The 18,313-nt window shown below is 39.7% G+C and overlaps 1 protein-coding gene across 5 annotated transcripts in view; it reads left to right on the plus strand.

Annotated features, from left to right (window-relative positions):
• The window catches only part of CSMD3 (CUB and Sushi multiple domains 3), a 584,176-nt gene that overhangs the window by 315,540 nt on the left and 250,323 nt on the right, over positions 1-18,313 (plus strand). The window lies entirely within an intron of this gene.

The raw sequence follows: 18,313 nt of genomic DNA on the forward strand, positions 1-18,313 counted from the left end.
CAGGCTTCGAGGAATCGGATCCCTCCCCCAGTGGCAGTAAATAAGCAGATCAAACGAAAGAAGCGTTCTTACCAGATAAGTTCTTTAATAATCACAGCAAGAGAGGAATGCGTATCTCTCTAAAAAACGGCATTGCTCCCAGTAAATGTTTGCCCCCTCCATACCCATTAATCTACATCACTCCTATGTCAGGTAATCTGAGCTTGTTGCTGTTGCACTTTCTGTTTTATCACTTTCAAAGCCCGTTTAGTCCTAGGCGAAGGAGGGGTCTGGAATGCTGTCTCTCTCCTGGTGTTCCCTCTTCTAGCTGTTCCTCACCCAGTATTTCCCAGCTTTTCCCCTCTGGACTGTGTCCCTCTGCAAACCACTGTTCTAAATCAATACTGTCCTTCTGCCCTTGGAAAGGTTCAGGAGAAGGGGGCAGCAGCTCCCACCATTCCTCCGCAGTCTAGTCCCCGACAGTAGAGGGCTGTGGGACTGCGATGGGAACATGGCAAAGGAGATGGGGCCATGGTCATTCCTTTCAGATGAGAAGAGAACACATGAAAAGGCCTTCTGTGTCAGGCAAAAGGCATGAAGGCAATGTTTCAAGCTTCCTGCTTTTACTGGTCACATCTGTGTAGCGTTTTTGTCATTTTGATTTATCAGTCTTGCTAATCTTCTTCCAGCTGCATTTTTTTAAAAAAATTGTCCTTTGTCTAAAAAGCAGTTCATATTCCAGAAAGAATGGGTTTGAGACACAGGCATTTACACACATTTTGTGTTTCCTCATAAATGCTATCACACCCCACCCTTGAATAGCCACTTACCCATATAAAGGTAAAGGTAAAGGGACCCCTGATAATTAGGTCCAGTCGTGACCGACTCTGGGATTGCGGCACTCATCTCGCTTTATTGGCCAAGGGAGCCGGTGTACAGCTTCCTGGTCATGTGGCCAGCATTACTAAGCCGCTTCTGCCAAACCAGAGCAGTGCTCGGAAATGCTGTTTACCTTCCCACCGGAGCAGTACCTATTTATCTACTTGCACTTTGATGGGATTTTGAACTGCTAGGTTGGCAGGAGCTGGGACCGAGCAACGGGAGCTCACCCCGTTGCAGGGATTCGAACCGCTGACCTTCTGATCAGCACGTCCTAGGCTCTGTGGTTTAACCCACAGCGCCACCTGCCTCCCTCCCTACCCATATAAGGAGACTGCATTTTTAATCTGTTCTGTGCTGAATTGTAAGGGATACCTCAAACCTTACATAAAATATAGTAGGCTGAGGTGAGGACATCAATGCATAAGCATGTCACATGTTCTCTGGCCCTAAGATTAAAATTCTCTTTCCTTGATACATGGCTTCAGTGAACATTTTTTGCCTTTTGAAAGTAATAATAGGGTGCTGTGTTGTTGCTTGCTTTTGAGGTGGCTGAAGGGTGATTGTAAATGCCCTTTTTATTATACAAATAATCTCCCAAGTGGTCTGCACTCTGCAACATTCTCAAATTCTCAGTTAAAACTCAGGGAAATACATTGTAAAGTGATTCCTGCCATGGGGCTTTTTCAGCTCAGGAAATGCAAGCAGCCAAGGAGGCTGCAGATTGCTGGAAAAATTGTTCACAGGAAAGAGAAAAATGCACAAACCACCCTCAGCGACCTCACAGTGATGAAGTAAGGTCAAATCCCTGCACCCACCAGAATTCTAAAGTGCCCCAAGAATGGGGAATATCTCTTTCTATCATAGGGAGAGAAAGCTCCAGATGAATAGGGTAGATTTCAGTGCAACACTAGTAATTATTTAAGGCAAGAAATAAGGCAAAAACAAGATATATATCTGCATACTGCAAACATCTAGTTTGGAACTAAGAGAAATGCAAATCTACTTATGCAGAAAGGAAATGAAAGGCTATGAGGGCTGCTTCCAATTTTCTTATGAGCCATGTTTTTATGTTCCATTTTCCCCTGTTTGCAGTGTGTTTCAAATGCCTGCTTCTAAGGCAATTTCTCAAGAAATATTCTGAGGTAGTAACAGCGTAAGGCATTATCGATCCCTTGGCAAATGCTTAAAGAATGGTTGGAGCGACTGTAGTGACTTTCATATCAGTTTCCTGTGTTGGGAAGCAAAGAAGTTAAATAAAAGCTAATTGTGGGGGAAGAATCATGTGGGTGGAAGTCAAATGCTAACTCTTATTGATTTCAAAGCAGAAAGTCACCAGATAACAATGAGAACAGCATCTTTTCACTGTTGCTTTGCAGAACCTTTGCATTAGCCCACTTGTTTGGGAAGTGGAAAATTTATCTTTGGTTAGGAAGAATAATGACTCTTGCACCATTTCTGCAGGTGTTTATGGCTGTGTATATCTGCAAGATGCTTCAGCACGCTTTTTGTCCCCAAACTAGTATACTGTATTTTATGCTATTGATTTGAAGAAAGCATTTTGGGTCACTTCAGATGCCCACTTTATTGAACGTTTATCCTGATTTTTTTTTTGGAGAAGGTTTGTGAGGAGTTTAGATGATGTCAGCTATTTACAGAGCATTCAGCCTGATTTGTTTGCAGGGAGGTTTGTAATGTCAAATAAACCAAGTACTATTCCACACTTTCCAATGCATTTTCCTGTTAGTTTTGTCTTATCACAGAAAGTTTGTGGGCTTTTTGGGGGCGGGGGGTGGGGGAGAGAGAGAGCTCCAAATCAACTTTAATTTGCCAGTCTGCAATTGAAATGGTAACAGTGAATTTCTTCCTTACAGTCTACATTGCTGTCCTTTCAGTACTTTTTTTTTGTCCCTCTCCATTTAGACCTGCTAACTTTTTAAAACAGACTTTGAATGATTCCAAACATATGATGAATAAAAATAAATCATTCAGTTGCATATGTAGATTAGGAACTGGTGACATAACACAAGGCATCCAGAGTCCCCAGCCACAGAAGGAAAGAGTGCAATTTGAAAGTGTGAGCCTTGGTTTCTCTGCTTGGAATATATCTGGAAGGGGTGGCAGGTGGTTGCTTTTGGCTGTGTGCACAGACATGCCTCCACACTAAGTTTCTGAGATTCCAATTCATATATTACAGCTGCTTTCCATAGTCTTCCTTGAACAACATATGTCTGCAATGCAATCAGAACTTTGGAAGATATTTATGTTCTGAGCAGATTCACCTCTGCAGGTTTGCAGAAGTCTAGCAAAAAAAAGGAAGCAGTACAAAGCATTCCAGCTGATACTCTAGTGGTATCCTGGTTGGTGTTAACCATGGTTTCCACAGTTACATATATCTGTAACAAGAAGTCGTGATTATTGCTAAGAAGATAAGCAGAAGGGACATGCTGGTAAGATAAATGGAAGAAGTGGAAGGAGAAGGAAAGTGCAGTCATTTCCCACCATGTTTTATAATGAGCCATTGCTTGCGGTGGCTCAAAGAGAGACAGACAAGAGAGAAACAATTCACCATTTTTTTTATTATTATTTTAAAATGGGGAAACGACCCTATACGCACTTTATTCCTCAAATCCACAGTAATATTTCTAGCAGAAGCTGTGTTATTTTGCAAGTGCAGAAGAGATCTTCAGTGACTTTTTCAGTATGCATAATTTAGACTGTTGATAATATTTTATAGCAAATTGAGAATACACCAAAGGAATTATTTATGCAGGGAAAAATATCCTGCTGTGTAAAGATAAATATTTTCTATAATTTATTAATAATTCCTATCATGACAAAAAAAGAGAGACAAGCCTCATGTATTAACACAAAGGCAATAAATCACTGTTAAGAAGCACAAAGTGGCCAAACTACTTGTTAAGCTCTTAGTGCTGAAAATATTTGCGGTGACACCCTGTAATTTCTAAGTCTTCTGCACATTAATTTTCTTCTTAACATTTTTGCTTGTATTTAAGCTCTGGCTCTACTTCTCATCCCTGCATTTCTTCAAGTGTTAAAGCAGCACATCAACTCTGACTATGTGAAGTGCATAAGTCTCTCAGTCCTACAATGGCAGGATTCAATGCAAGTCAAACATGGCACTGAAAACTGTGATCTGGAGTACTCAACTTCAGTGAGCCGCCATAGACTGTCCTCATATGCTGTCTAGCTGTCTGTGACATATAGTTAAATAACTGTTACCATTCTGTTCATAACAGCAGAGTGCCTGTTTTTGATATGAGACTCAGGAAGGTGGTCAAAGATGTCACAAGTAAGAGTTTCAAATACAGCATAAAGTGTCATTTCAGCGGGGGGGGGGGGAATGGACCAATCCCTTGCAGTGCCAAATATTTCATAGTATAGTTGTAGTGCCATGACAGAACATCTTTCTGGAATTGTCATTGGAAAGAACCCACATTGCTTTGCAGTAACAAAAATAGTCATTTTCACAGCAGTGGAGCTGAAATCTCAGCTTTGTTGGAGGAGTAGTGCTTCAGCATCTGGCCTTGAGCAAATCCTCTTGCTCTTTAATTTAGATAAATTATTTAGGGATCAATTAGATAGTAAATATTTCTAGAAAACAAGCTTCTCAGTTCCTTTCTTTATTTCAAGACAGTGGTTGCAGAGAACATCCAAGAAATATTACAATCTTTTTAATATTTTACAAACGTCATTTCTGTAAAGGCATTATTCACAAAAAGTTGTTGCGTCAGTAAGTTGGATCCAGAGAAATGCTGAGGATGGGGTATGGGTGGTGAAAGTTGCTTTTTCTGCCTGGTCTTCCCAAGGCATTTCTCTGAGGTGTCTGAAAAGATTTTTCCAAGTGGGATAGCCTGTGGCACAGGTGGAAGGGCTGATCTCTGAGAAATGGGGGAAGGAGTTTATAGGAGGCTCAGGGGACTGGATTTTTTCTTGGGGGGTGGGAAGCATTGGCTTCTGCCCACTCCTTTCCTCATGCATTTCTCCAAACCAATGTGACTAGTCAGGGTAGTAGATTATGGCTATAAACATCTAAACAAGGTTTACTTGTTAAATGTGTGTTTTAAACATGACAAACCTAGACAGCATCTTCAAAAGCAGAGACATCACCTTGCCAACAAAGGTCCGTATAGTAAAAGCTATGGTTTTCCCAGTAGTGATGTAGGGAAGTGAGAGCTGGATCATAAAGAAGGCTGATCGCCGAAGAATTGATGCTTTTGAATTGTGCTGTTGGAGGAGACTCTTGAGAGTCCCATGAACTGCAAGAAGATCTAACTTATCCATTCTGAAGGAAATCAGCCCTGAGTGCTCACTGGAAGGACAGATCCTGAAGCTGAGGCTCCAATACTTTGGCTACCTCATGAGAAGAGAAGACTCCCTGGAAAAGTCCCTGATGTAGGGAAAGATGGAGGGCACAAGGAGAAGGGGACGACAGAGGACGAGATGGTTGGATAGTATTCTCGAAGTTACCAGCATGAGTTTGACCAAACTGCGGGAGGCAATGGAAGACAGGAGTGCCTGGCGTGCTCTGGTCCATGGGGTCATGAAGAGTCGGACGCGAGTAAACGACTAAACAACAACAAAGTAACATGCATCTCATCTCTGCTGCAGTATGATATTCTGTTACAAAAGTGCTGGACCAGAGTACTGCTGGATTGTTGTTTTAAAATTCTTTATAAGTTTTGGTGCTTTGAAAATGGGTTCATACAGTAAGGTTTGATGGTTTGTTTCTTTGTCTTGCCTTGGGTGATACATTGCATCAGTACAAACTCAGCCCTGATATTCTTTCTGATGGGTGGGAAATCAGACTATTTAAAAAGAAAACATGGTCACTTTGAATGAATGCACAGTTGCTAGAATTAATCTGGAGTCAAAGGAAGCCCCTTCATTGTGAAGGTGTCTGCCAAGAGATTTGAATGTGTTTCTGTCAAGTCAAGCTTCTCAATCTCACCTTTTCAGTTGGATTAGATAATAAATATCATTGTGTTTAAACGGGTATAATTCTGTACAGTAACTGAAGAGAGCAGAAGTGATACTGACACCATAACTGTAGTAAGTCTGGGGAAGCTCCATTGCTGGGCGGAGATACTGACCCCTTGTTAACTAGAAGTAACATATCCATTGCTACTGTACAAATCTGCAAGATGGTTAATAATAATAGAGAGTAGGACTCATTCCAGCAAATAGTCTGCAGCAATTGTTAACATGCCAGCCAATTTTGTATTTATTGTAAACACTGAATAAATGCAGCTCAATCACACTAAAGTAATTTTTACTGAAGCTGATTACATCTGCAGCAGCACATCCAAAGAAACACACACAAAAAAGTAATTTTTACTGAAGCTGATTGCATCTGCAGCAGCACATTCATAGGAATTAAATTATCACCACTTCCGTTTATGGAATTATCATCATGAAAGTGTTTCACTCTCTTATAAATCTGATAAGGTTGCTTTCTGATGACATAGGCCCACTCTGCTGATTGCTTCCATAAATGCCTACTGCTGCTTGGTGTAGCTGAAATTACAAATATCAGAACATGGGTTGCTTCTACACAAACCTGTTTTCTCTGGGAATCACACTATTTTGTTGTTGCTGTGAAGTATTGTGAGGAATCAAGACAGTGTCCCTTCAATGCCTTACGGTCCATTGTTTCTCCTCTTACTCCCTAATTTTGGAGGTGATATTTTGGCCGTGCATAGAAATGCTGCGCCAATCACGAGTGGACTGGCAAAGTACAATTTGCTTAACTTACCATTATATGTCACTTTCTCCATTACACTTACAGCTCACTTCTATTTGCAGCTCTTCAGAAAAAAGTCCCACTGCTGCCATGCTTCAGAACTCTAGCAGAACACAGCACTGACATTTAAAATATGATTTTTTTATATATTACTGCACTTGTGCTTCATTGTGACAGGGAAAAAGTGGTGGGGATGCTGATGTGAGCTATAAGTGTAATGGGAGCAGAGTGGTAAATCTTTCCCTAAAAAGACAGTGTATCAAAATACCTTGTAACTATATTGTTAGTCCTTCCATGCTGCCCTACCTTACTGTTGTTGTTGTGGAAACAGATTCTTCTTCTGAATGGTAATACAGTATAACCATTAAAATCCTCAGGAATATTGGTAGCATGTTTGGTAAATAGCATTATATATACAGTGGTACCTCGGGTTACATACGCTTCAGGTTACATACGCTTCTGGTTACACACTCCGCTAACCCAGAAATAGTGCTTCAGTGCTTCAGGATAAGAACAGAAATCGTGTTTCGGCGGCACAGCAGCAGCAGGAGGCCCCATTAGCTAAAGTGCTGCTTCAGGTTAAGAACAGTTTCAGGTTAAGTACAGACCTCCGGAACGAATTAAGTACTTAACTCGAGGTACCACTGTATACTACAACTGCTTGGAGGAAATCGGCCTTAGATAATACTCAGTTGTTAGTTTTTCTTTAAGATTTTGTTTTCTCGTTTTGTATTTTTATGTTGTGAACCTCACTGTGATCTTTGGATGAAGGGCAGTATACTACTACTACTAATAATAATAATAATAAGTGCCTATAGATTTTTCCTCAAACAGCAACAGTCCCCAGAAACCCAGTATCATGATTTAGTAACCAGCATGTACTGGTAGTCATTAGGATGTATTGGATTGAGTGTGTACCAGATTTTAGTTTTGGTAGTGGCTTAGTTACAATCATGCATAAATTGCACATTCCCTATTTTGAAGGAAAGATGAATGCACAAATGCCATGTTTTATTTATTTTCCCAAATATTGGGAAAACTCCATGACCCCAGTGAGTGAAGGTCAAAGGGTTGTGAGAAGGGATAATTAATTTGTAATTTCACCAGTGTTACATTAAAACTATGTACACATCATTACAACATTATAAATTGCAAAGCTTTCTTCAAAAAAAATCATTTTTTTGTTATGAATAAATTTAGCCACAATCAGAAATGGTACTGTTGAGTATTAGGAAGTGCCTAATCTTCACAGTTTGAAATACTTGTAGTTATGATTGTATTTTAGATTCATAAAAGCCTAATAAAGCTTCACGGTCTGATGGCTCAGCTGCCTTGCAGTGGGAGGGAAACTTCAGACATAGATGTTCATCATTTGGTGATTGCGACATAATGTTATGACTTGCAGGTGTGAAGGAGCCATTACAGATATATCATGTCAGGCATAATGATTTTCTTTTTACATATATGCTATCAGCTGATGTACATACATGATTGTATAAAGTAACCCTGAGCCATACCTCTCTGATCAGAGCTGGATGCACATTTGATGGGGTCTCCATCAAAGTGCCATCTCATTCAACATCAATGATGCCTTCATTGTGCTTGGACAGCAGTATTGTAATCTGCCGTGAGGTGTCTGTGATGTTCCTGCCACTTTAAATTTGCCACCGTACTCCAAATGAAACATCACATAAGGTCTTTGGGGGGTGGGGCGGGAATCAGTAGCTGGTACCTTGGATACACCTGCAACACAAGGTTGAATCTGAGTTGACAATGAGTAGCCTGTTGAGCATGATTTAGGTTAGATGTAACCTCCCATGAATCCTCAATAGCTATCAGAATATGTCTGGATATGTCTGGTCCTGATGCTAGTTCTTGCTTTGATAGTTACCAGGTAATTTTAGCTGCTCAGAAGCTGTTACCCATTTTACAATTTGATTTTAAGATTTTTTTTGTGGTAACCGTAAGTAATGACCCCTGGACGGTTAAGTCCAGTCAAAGGCAACTATGGGGTTGAAGGGCTCATCTCGCTTTCAGGGTAAGGGAGCTGGCATTTGTCCACAGACAGCTTTCTGGGTCATGTGGCCAGCATGAGTAAACAGCTTATGGCACAATGGAACAGAGCCCATGGAAATGCTGTTTACCTTCCTGCCACAGCAGTACCCATTGATCTACTTGCACTGGTGTGCTTTCGAACTGCTAGGTTGGCAGAAGCTGGGACAGACAACAAGAGCTCACCCAGTTGCGGGGATTCGAACCACCAATCTTCTGATCGGGAAGCCCAAGAGGCTCAGTGGTTTAGACCACAGCGCCACCCGCGTCCCATAAGTAACTCTGTGAAGCTACAAACCTAAACTCACATGCCTGGAAGTGAATACCACAGAACAAGCATAACATGGATACTGATGCGTCAAGGCAGGCAGATAAATTGGTGCTGGTGTTTAAAGAGCTAACATGCTGTGGTGACTAGAATGCTGAGAAATATGTGTGTATCATGTTTAAAATGGGATTTTTGTGTATTTCCTCTCAATCAACTATAATTGCACAAGCTGAATTTGCCAGTATGTGACTGAATCACACATGGAAGTGCCCTGAGATGATAAGAAAACAAGTTAAGTTGCTCTCTGGTTATCTCTGTGTGTATTTCAACATAGGTTGGAAAAAAGTAATATGGGAAGTAAGCCCAGACTGGAAGTTATGTGAAAATAAACTTGGCCAAGGAAAGAGAAGTGAAGTTACGCAGGAAGTTATGCAGGAAATAAAGGGCAGGAGATTGAAATGGTAGGTTACAGGTGGGGAAATAAGAGCATACATGGAAGGCAAATTTCAGGGCAGGAAAAAATCATTTATAATTCCATATAGAGAGGGGAGGCACTTGTCTTGTTTTATTTCAGAGTATACATGTATAGGATTGCACTACAATTTATCTTGATGTCCTTTCCACCATGTTGTGTATGTATAGCATTAATGCATGTTCTGCAAATGCTTGGTGTCACAGCTGTATTTCTTGACTTCAGGTAAGCTATTTAAAGAAGGCTCTTGTCTACATAAAACGTTTTAGTTTTAAGGAAATCAATCATTCCAATCACAAATTCTAAATTGTCACCTAATCCTCTAATAAATAGATTCAGTATACCACCAGCTTAGAGCATTTTTAAAAATAATACTTGTGGTGAGTAATTGGCTATAATAAAGCACAACCGTTTTCGTTGTGGGATTTGCTTTCTAATAAATTGTAATGGAAGTGTAACCTGTCAATCTAACGACAGGATTTCATTAAAATGTATTATGTCATAAATATATTCTGTGTCTCCTTACCTGGGAGTAATCAGTCATTCTGATCCCAAATCAGTTGAAGTATATTAATATCAGCAACATAAGCAGGTCACATTTTCCTTCTTTGCGTTCTCGAATCCCTCTTCTCTTTCAAACTAGATGCATACCCAAGGACTATACAAAAAGTGAATTACAACTGATCCTAAGGCTCAGCTCTCCATTGCAAGCTCATCTAATGGTTGCACATTAAATAATAAGGGCTTCTAAATAGTGTCACATCACATTCATTTTTTTAAAATATTTTTATTAGTTTTTACACATATTAATGACAATACAAGACAAACACAAACATCGAAAAACAAACAACAAAAATTGACTTCCCCATGCCTTCCCTTCGCCACATCCTTGTTTTACCATTTTTCGAGCAACTCATCAATCAGTCTTTAGTTAAGTCCCTTTTGAATTTCCTTAAAGTTTAAGATTTACAGCTGTAGTTCTTTGTTTCCTACCCCTCAACATCTTATCAGTCCACAATTTTACAGTAATTTTTTAGATATGTTTTAAATTTCCCCCAGTCCTCTTCCACTGTCTCTTTCCTCTGGTCACGGATTCTGCCGGTCATCTCTGCCAGTCCCATATATTCCATCACCTTCGATTGCCATTCTTCCAGAGTAGGTAATTCTTGCATCTTCCAATACTTTGCCAACAGGATTCTTGCTGCCGTGGTTGCATACATAAAGAATGTCTTATCCTTCTTCGATACCGATTGGCCGACCATGCCCAAGAGAAAAGCCTCCAGTTTCTTTACAAATGTCCACTTAAGGACTTTCTTAATTTCATTATAGATCATTTCCCAGTAGGCCTTAATCTTTGGGCAGGTCCACCAAAGATGGTAAAAGGTACCTTCAGCCTCATTACATTTCCAACATTTGTTATTGGGCAGATGGTAAATCTTTGCAAGTTTGACTGGGGTCATGTACCACCTATAGATCATTTTCATTATATTCTCTTTCAGGGCATTACATGCCGTAAATTTAACACCGGTGGTCCATAACTGTTCCCAGTCGTCAAACATAATGTCATGACCAATATCCTGTGCCCATTTAATCATAGCTGATTTCACTGTTTCATCCTGTGTATTCCATTTCAGCAGCAAATTATACATTTTAGATAAGTTTTTAGTATTGGATTCTAACAGTTCTGTTTCTAACTTTGACCTCTCCTTCTGAAAACCAAGTTTCCTGTCCTGCTTAAACATCTCATTTATCTGACGGTAGTGTAACCAGTCTCGAACTTTATGCTTTAGCTTCTCAAAACTTTGTAGCTTCAGTCTTTCGCCATCATATTCTAAAATTTCACAATACTTAGGCCAATTAGAGTCCATGTTAATTTTTTTCACTGCTTTCGCTTCCATTGGTGACAACCACCTAGGGGTTTTACTTTCCAATAAATCCTTATATCTATTCCAAACATTATACAATGCTTTCCTGACAATATGGTTCTTAAAACTTTTATACACCTTTACCTTGTCATACCACAAATATGCATGCCAACCAAAACTATTGTCATATCCTTCCAGATCAAGAATGTCTGTGTCTTCAAGAAGTAGCCATTGCTTCAACCAGCAGAAAGCTGCTGATTCATAATAAAGTCTTAAGTCTGGCAGGGCAAAGCCCCCTCTATCTTTTGCATCGGTTAAGATCTTAAATTTTATTCTGGGCTTTTTGCCCTGCCAGACAAATTTAGATATATCTTTCTGCCACCTCTTGAAACAGTCCATTTTGTCTAGAATTTGTAACGTCTGAAATAAAAACAACATTCTTGGCAATACATTCATCTTGATAACAGCAATTCGGCCTAACAAGGAAAGTTTCAGCCTAGACCATATGTCTAAATCTTTCTTAACTTCTGTCCAACATTTTTCATAGTTGTCTTTAAATAGGTTCGCATTTTTTGATGTCAGATTTACCCCCAGGTACTTTACCTTTTTTTCTATTTCCAGCCCAGTTTCACTTTGAAACCTATCTTTCTCCTCTTTTGTTAGATTTTTTTCCAGCACCTTTGTTTTCTGTTTGTTCAATTTAAATCCTGCGACCTGGCCAAATATCTCCATTAATTCTAAAACTCTTTTGGTACTAGCTTCTGGCTGTTGCAAAGTTAGCACTAAATCGTCTGCAAATGCCCTTAACTTATATTGTTTGGATCCGACCTGTATTCCTTTTACCAGCTGGTCCTTCCTAATCATGTTTAATAAAACCTCCAGTACCGATATAAACAGTAAAGGGGATATAGGGCATCCCTGTCGTGTACCTTTCTCTATTGGTATCTCATCCATTACCACATTGTTCACAATTAATTTCGCTCTTTGTTCAGAATATATTGCACCTATACCGTTTTCAAACCCTTGGCCTACCCCCATCCCATGGAGATTCTTCTTCATAAATTTCCAAGAAATGTTGTCAAAGGCCTTCTCCGCGTCCACAAAGATCAGAACTGCCTTCCTATTTATGTCCACCTCTAGCATCTCCAAAATGTCTATAATGTTCCTCACATTTTCTGACATATGTCTCCCTGGGAGAAAGCCTGTTTGGTTCTTATGAATCTCCTCCATCAAAACCCTCTTAAATCTTTTTGCTAAAACATCTGCAAAAATTTTATAATCCACATTCAAGAGTGATATAGGGCGGTAGTTTTTAACTTGATGTTTCTCAGTTTCTGTCTTCGGTATAAGTGAGATAAATGCGTCTTTCCACGATTCAGGAGCCTTTTCCCCCTCTAATATCTCGTTGCATACTTCCTTCAATGGCTGTATTAGCCATTCTTTAAGATCTTTGTAGTATTTTGCAGTCAAACCATCTGGTCCTGGTGATTTCCCCAATTTCGTATTCTGGATGGCACCCTCTATTTCTTGTTCTGTAATTTTTTCATTCAAAATCCTTTTATTTTGTTCTGAAATCTTTGATAGTCCATATTTTTTAACGAATTCTTCTATTTCTTGTTCATTTGTAGGCCCTTGTGCGTAAAGTTTTTTGAAGAAACTTTGAAAACAATTGCTTATTTCATTTGGTTTGTTGATAATTTTCCCATCTATTTCCAGGGATGTCACCGTATTTAACTTTTGCCTCTTTTTCAGTTGCCATGACAGCAGTTTCCCACATTTATCTGCCGATTCAAATGTCCTTTGTCTCATTTGCTTTATCTTCCATTCTATTTCCTGATTCATCAATTCCATGTATTGCGTCTGATGGTACTTTATTTCTCTTAAAATCTCATGAGACTTCGGCTTAGATCTCAGTTTCTTTTCTCCTTCCTTTATCTGGTTCAAAATCTTTTCCTTCTTCTCATTTTGTTTCTTCCTTTTTATAGAATTTTGCTGAATTAGGAATCCACGCATCACGGCCTTACTTGCGTCCCATACTATTCTTTTTTCCACCTCAGTTCTCAAGTTTATCTCAAAGTAATCCTTCAATATTTTTTGGGCCTTATGATAAATTTCTTCATCTCTAAATAGGGTGTCATTCATTCTCCATCTGAAGGTTCCAGCCGTTGTTAATTTCATTTCCATCTTGACTGCATTATGGTCGGAGCAGGTTTTTGTGCAGATTTCTGTTTTTTTCACTCTTGGTGCCAGACTGCTAGAAATCCAAATTTGATCAATTCTAGTCCAGGTCATTTTTGCTTCCAAGAAGAAGGTTCCCTCTCTTTCCAGAGGGTTCCTAGTTCTCCAGATGTCGATCAAGTCCATGGTGTCAGTGAGTTCGAAAAAGGTCTTTGGTAGTCTCCCATCCTTGGATATTACTTGTCTTTGTGCCTTGTCCATGTTTGTGGAGACAACTCCGTTAAAATCTCCCATCATTATAATTTTAAAGTCCATAAAGTCCATTAAGGTCTCATGCAACTTCTTGAAGAACTCTGCCTTCCCCTCATTTGGTGCATAAACTCCAACAATTAAGATCTTTTCTCCTTGAATTTGAATTTCTACTGCCAGGTATCTTCCTTCCTCATCTTTAAAGATCATTTTTGGTTCCCACTTTTCCTTGGCATAAATCACGACCCCTCTTTTCTTAACTTTGTCTGAGGAAACAAATTCCAGACCTAATCTCTTATTTATCAAAAGTTTCCTGTGTATCCTGGCAATATGGGTTTCTTGCAAGCAAATTATATCTAGCTGTTCTTTCTTTAGTATGTGGAAAACTTGGTCTCTTTTTCGGGGATGGTTTAGACCATTGCAGTTCCAACTCAGAAGTTGCAGAGACATTTTTGTTATTGGGTATTTTTCCCACCCACTGCTCCAAGTTCTTGTTCCTCGTCAGTCGGTGCTGGGTTCAATCCAAACGATAGGTTTGTAATATCCAGTGTCTCCCTCTCTGCAGTTCCTTTCTGAAAGTCCTCAAAGTTTCTCTCCAAAAAGTGTTCTTTGTCTTGAATTGTTTTTATTTTGATTTTTTTCCCTTTGAAGTTGAAGGATAACCCTTGTGGGAATTCCCACCTGAATTGGATGTTGTTTTGTTTTAATAAGTCGACTAGGTCTTTAAATTGTGTTCTGACCTCCAAAAAGTATCTAGGAATATCCTTGAAGATCTGTATTTGGGAATTTTTGATAACCAATGCCCTCTGGAAATGTAGGTTCAATATTTTATCTCTTTCTTCCTTAGATCTGAGAGTTATTAAGCAATCCCTTGGCTTCTTACCTTGCTTTCTGCCAATCCGGAAGGCTGTAGTTATTGTAAAGTCCTCTTCCTCTTCCCCCAACTCTTCACCCCAAAATTCTTGGAACTTGTCTGTAAGGAATTCCCCGAGCTTGTCCTCCTCCTCCTCAGGTACCAGTCTCAATTTCAAATTCTTGCCTTTCCTCTCCAATTCCATGAGGGCCAGGGCTTCATCATGCTCATGTACCTTCTTTGCAATAGGAACAAATTTCCCTTTGGTTTCCTCGGCCGTGGTCCTCGCGCTTTCGGCTATTTTCCTCGTCTCTGTACTTTCCTGAATTAAACGATTTATAGAGTCTGTATTAGTCGATATTATTGTCGTGTTCAAATCCAATCTTGTTGTCAATTCAGTCAGTTTCTTGGAGTTCTCTGTAGATTGCCTAGTAAGTGATTCTAAAGATTCATTTATCCTGAGTAGAGCCTGTGTCATAGAATCCATTGATACCGTTGTTGTTCTTTCCTGTGTTGCTGTTGCTCCTGTCAAGGAGCCTCTTTTCTTTTGAGCCTGAGCCTGTTTTGCTTTGGATCTTGTTGATATTTCATCCAGTGGGCCGCTCATATCTCAAGGTCGTTCCCACAGGAACAGTTGCAGTTGGAAAATCCCACTGTTTCTACCTCAATGCAGCAGTCTCTCTTTTAAGCCTCTAGAGGGAGTACATTGTATCCAGTACGAAAACAAAGAAACAGGGAAAGAAATAGCCATGCAAAGTTCCAAAAGCGAAAGTCCAAGTAAAAACCCTACTTTGTAGCAATTTAAAAAGTTGCGGTTTTTGTCCACTAAAGCCCTGTTATTTTATATCAGATAAATCTTACTTTGTATCCTCAGTCAAATTTGACAGCTCACTTCAGGCGCTCACTGCTCCGGCAGCCTGGCCAGAGGTATCGGCAGTGGAAGGTTTCCCGTTCAAAACTCCTTTCTTATGCAGATAAAATTAAGTCAAATTTCTTCCCCCCCTCTCCTGCTCATTGGGGGGGGGGGGGAGGTCCTCTTCCGATGTCAGGTTTAACAGAGTTAAAGAGCATAAAAACGTCCCTTTTAAGCACAGCTTACTCTTTTCGTTGCTCAGTCAATCATGCAGTTCCGGGGGGCAGACTTCCTTAATTTTTGCCTCTCCCGTTTTCAGCCAAATCTTCTTAAATTTTAAAGTCCCGTTCCCTTTATTTGCTGTTCTTACTCACGGGTGTTGTTTCCAATCGGTAGTTTCAGGAAGGAATCGGCGCTCTCCGTCAATGGCGACGCGGCTTCGCTCCGTGAGCTGGGTTGCGATCCTCAGCACCGCGCTCACACCCGATGCCGCTCCGGAGCCTTTAAAAAGGCTCTTTCGCGATACCGGGGGGCGCAAAGGTGCCCACCGAATCTCCTTGTTCACAGGCTTCAGCGCCTGTGATTTTAGGGGTCCCCCGCTCGCCGTAGCGGGTCAGACCCGAACTCACGGAGCAGTCCTGCTTCGGAGCTCGAAGCAAGGACCGCCATTAACGCTGGCGCCGACCGGAAGTCCTCAGTGTCACATCACATTCAACACACTGCTTTCCAATGGAGACCATTCACATGCCCCACTGCAAGTCACTGGAAATAATGAGGGGTGTTGAGGTATATGTGTAGCTCCCATAAATGAACTTTAAATGTGAAATTTCAGATGAGTTAAAAGCTTTGTGCTGTATTCTGCATAGATAGAAATAGCCTTAAAATGTTTAACAACTATGTTCTAATTTAATGGCTTGGGCTTATAGAAGACACATTAAAAATGTTAATATATGCAAAGTTTTTAGAGAGTCTCAAACCACCATATTCCATGAAAGCCTGAATAATAAAAGCAATACATCCAACAATAATTTCAGCTTTCATAAAACAAAAAGTAATTGATTCATTTGGTTGTATAGAAATAATATATGCAAATTTGTTTATTTAACTAAAGGGGAGCACATTTTCTGTTTGCTGGATGATATATTTGCATTTTGTTTTTGTTGATTTCCCAATATGGATTCTATCTTGGTTTTCAATTAATCTGAGTAATTAATTAATTTTTGTTTATTTAAAGTGATGCTTATTTACATAAGTTCTATTGTTTAGAGAGTACATAAACGGCTACTGAGACTGATTTAATATCTCAACCTCACTTTTGTGAAAATATGTATAGAGTAGAAAGTAACTGGGATTGTGTATGATATGCAATAAACCTTAATATGAAAAGTTACTGGTTTTCTGAATACTGATTGAAAATTATTTATTTGGGTTCACTTGTAAAGCCCTGTGATGATTTAAACCTCTAGTGTGGTATGTTGCAACCCATGGCGCTGGTTGCCTTATAGCTTTCAGTTATTTCAGACATCACATTTCAGAGTACAATTTGCATCAATGTTCTGTAGGGAGTGAAACAATGACCTTTCTGCCCTTAATATCAGTTTGGGGCTTTGTCCAAGCTCAGATCTAATGTAGGTGCTTTTTATGCCCCTACATTACCAGACCAGATAATGAGGAAAAGATTTAGTGGTAGTAATATGTATCTCAGGAAACTGTGACATTCCAGATTTTAGTGGACTCCAACTCCCATCAGCTCCAGCCAACATGGCCAGTGGGTCAGGTATGGTGTGATCTGCACAAATAAAGAGCCACAGGCTTCCATCCCTGCTGTAGATTTTTATTATTATTATTATTTTCTGGGATTTCCATTAATGTGCAATGTGGAAAGTCTTGCAGCAATGATCTGTGGGTTGTTCCTTTCCCCTAATATAGGTAACATAACTTGACAAGGACGAAAGCCCTAGTCCATAAATACATACATACATACATACATACATACATACATACATAGTGTACATACAGAGATAGATTGTGTGCATTATCTCAAAATTGTTACAGGAATTATCAGGTCACAGTCAGCTGTCTCTAAGTTAACATTGATACCCTCCAACGACTTGAACAGTTGGCAAACCATTTCATTTTCAGTCTAACAACTGGCTACGTTTAGATTTTCAGGCAAGGGGGTAATTAAAAATTATGTTTTGTAACTTCAAAAATCATTTTAGGAATGCTGCCAGAGTTCTTTGTGCCACCATTTAGTGTTGTGAATTATTTGGCCCGGGTAATGGAGCAGCATGATGCTAGACATGTATATTATACCAATCTTATGGTCCTGAGGACTCTGCCCTTGGAGAGTGCTCTGATCGTGGTACCAGATGAGTTTTGTGGGTGGATGGATGCAAACTCTTCATATTTCCTCAGCATGCCCTTAGAAAAGAGATCTTGAGTATGGCAATCCCATTAGGACAAATGGGAGGGGAAATCTGGAAAAGAGAACTAGAAGAACACTGTTAATTAAAACAGACAAACAAACCTGCACACACACAAAAAATATTAAAATATTTATATACCACTTTTCTGGGCAACCCCCCAAGCTGTTTGCAACAATAAAAAAACAAGTATTAAAAAATCAATTATTACTAAAGCAGAGAATAAAATGGACTTAAAACTACACATTACTTAGGAGTCCTTTGAGACTTACAAGCTTTTGGATTTCGTTCCTCTTCCTCATGGAATTCTCACTCACCTGCCCACTTTGTGTTTGTCTCTCAGCTTGCTTTCTAATTTAGAAGTGTGTTCCAGGTACTCTCATAGGAATACTGGTCTCTGAACAAAACCAGAAAACTATCCTACTGTTTCTAAGTTGGCATCCTCATGCCTTTGAGGCTTCCTCATGCTATCCCT

This window comes from Podarcis melisellensis (assembly GCF_964234715.1).
Source record: "Podarcis melisellensis genome assembly, chromosome: 7".
Taxonomy (NCBI): Eukaryota; Metazoa; Chordata; class Lepidosauria; order Squamata; family Lacertidae; genus Podarcis; species Podarcis melisellensis.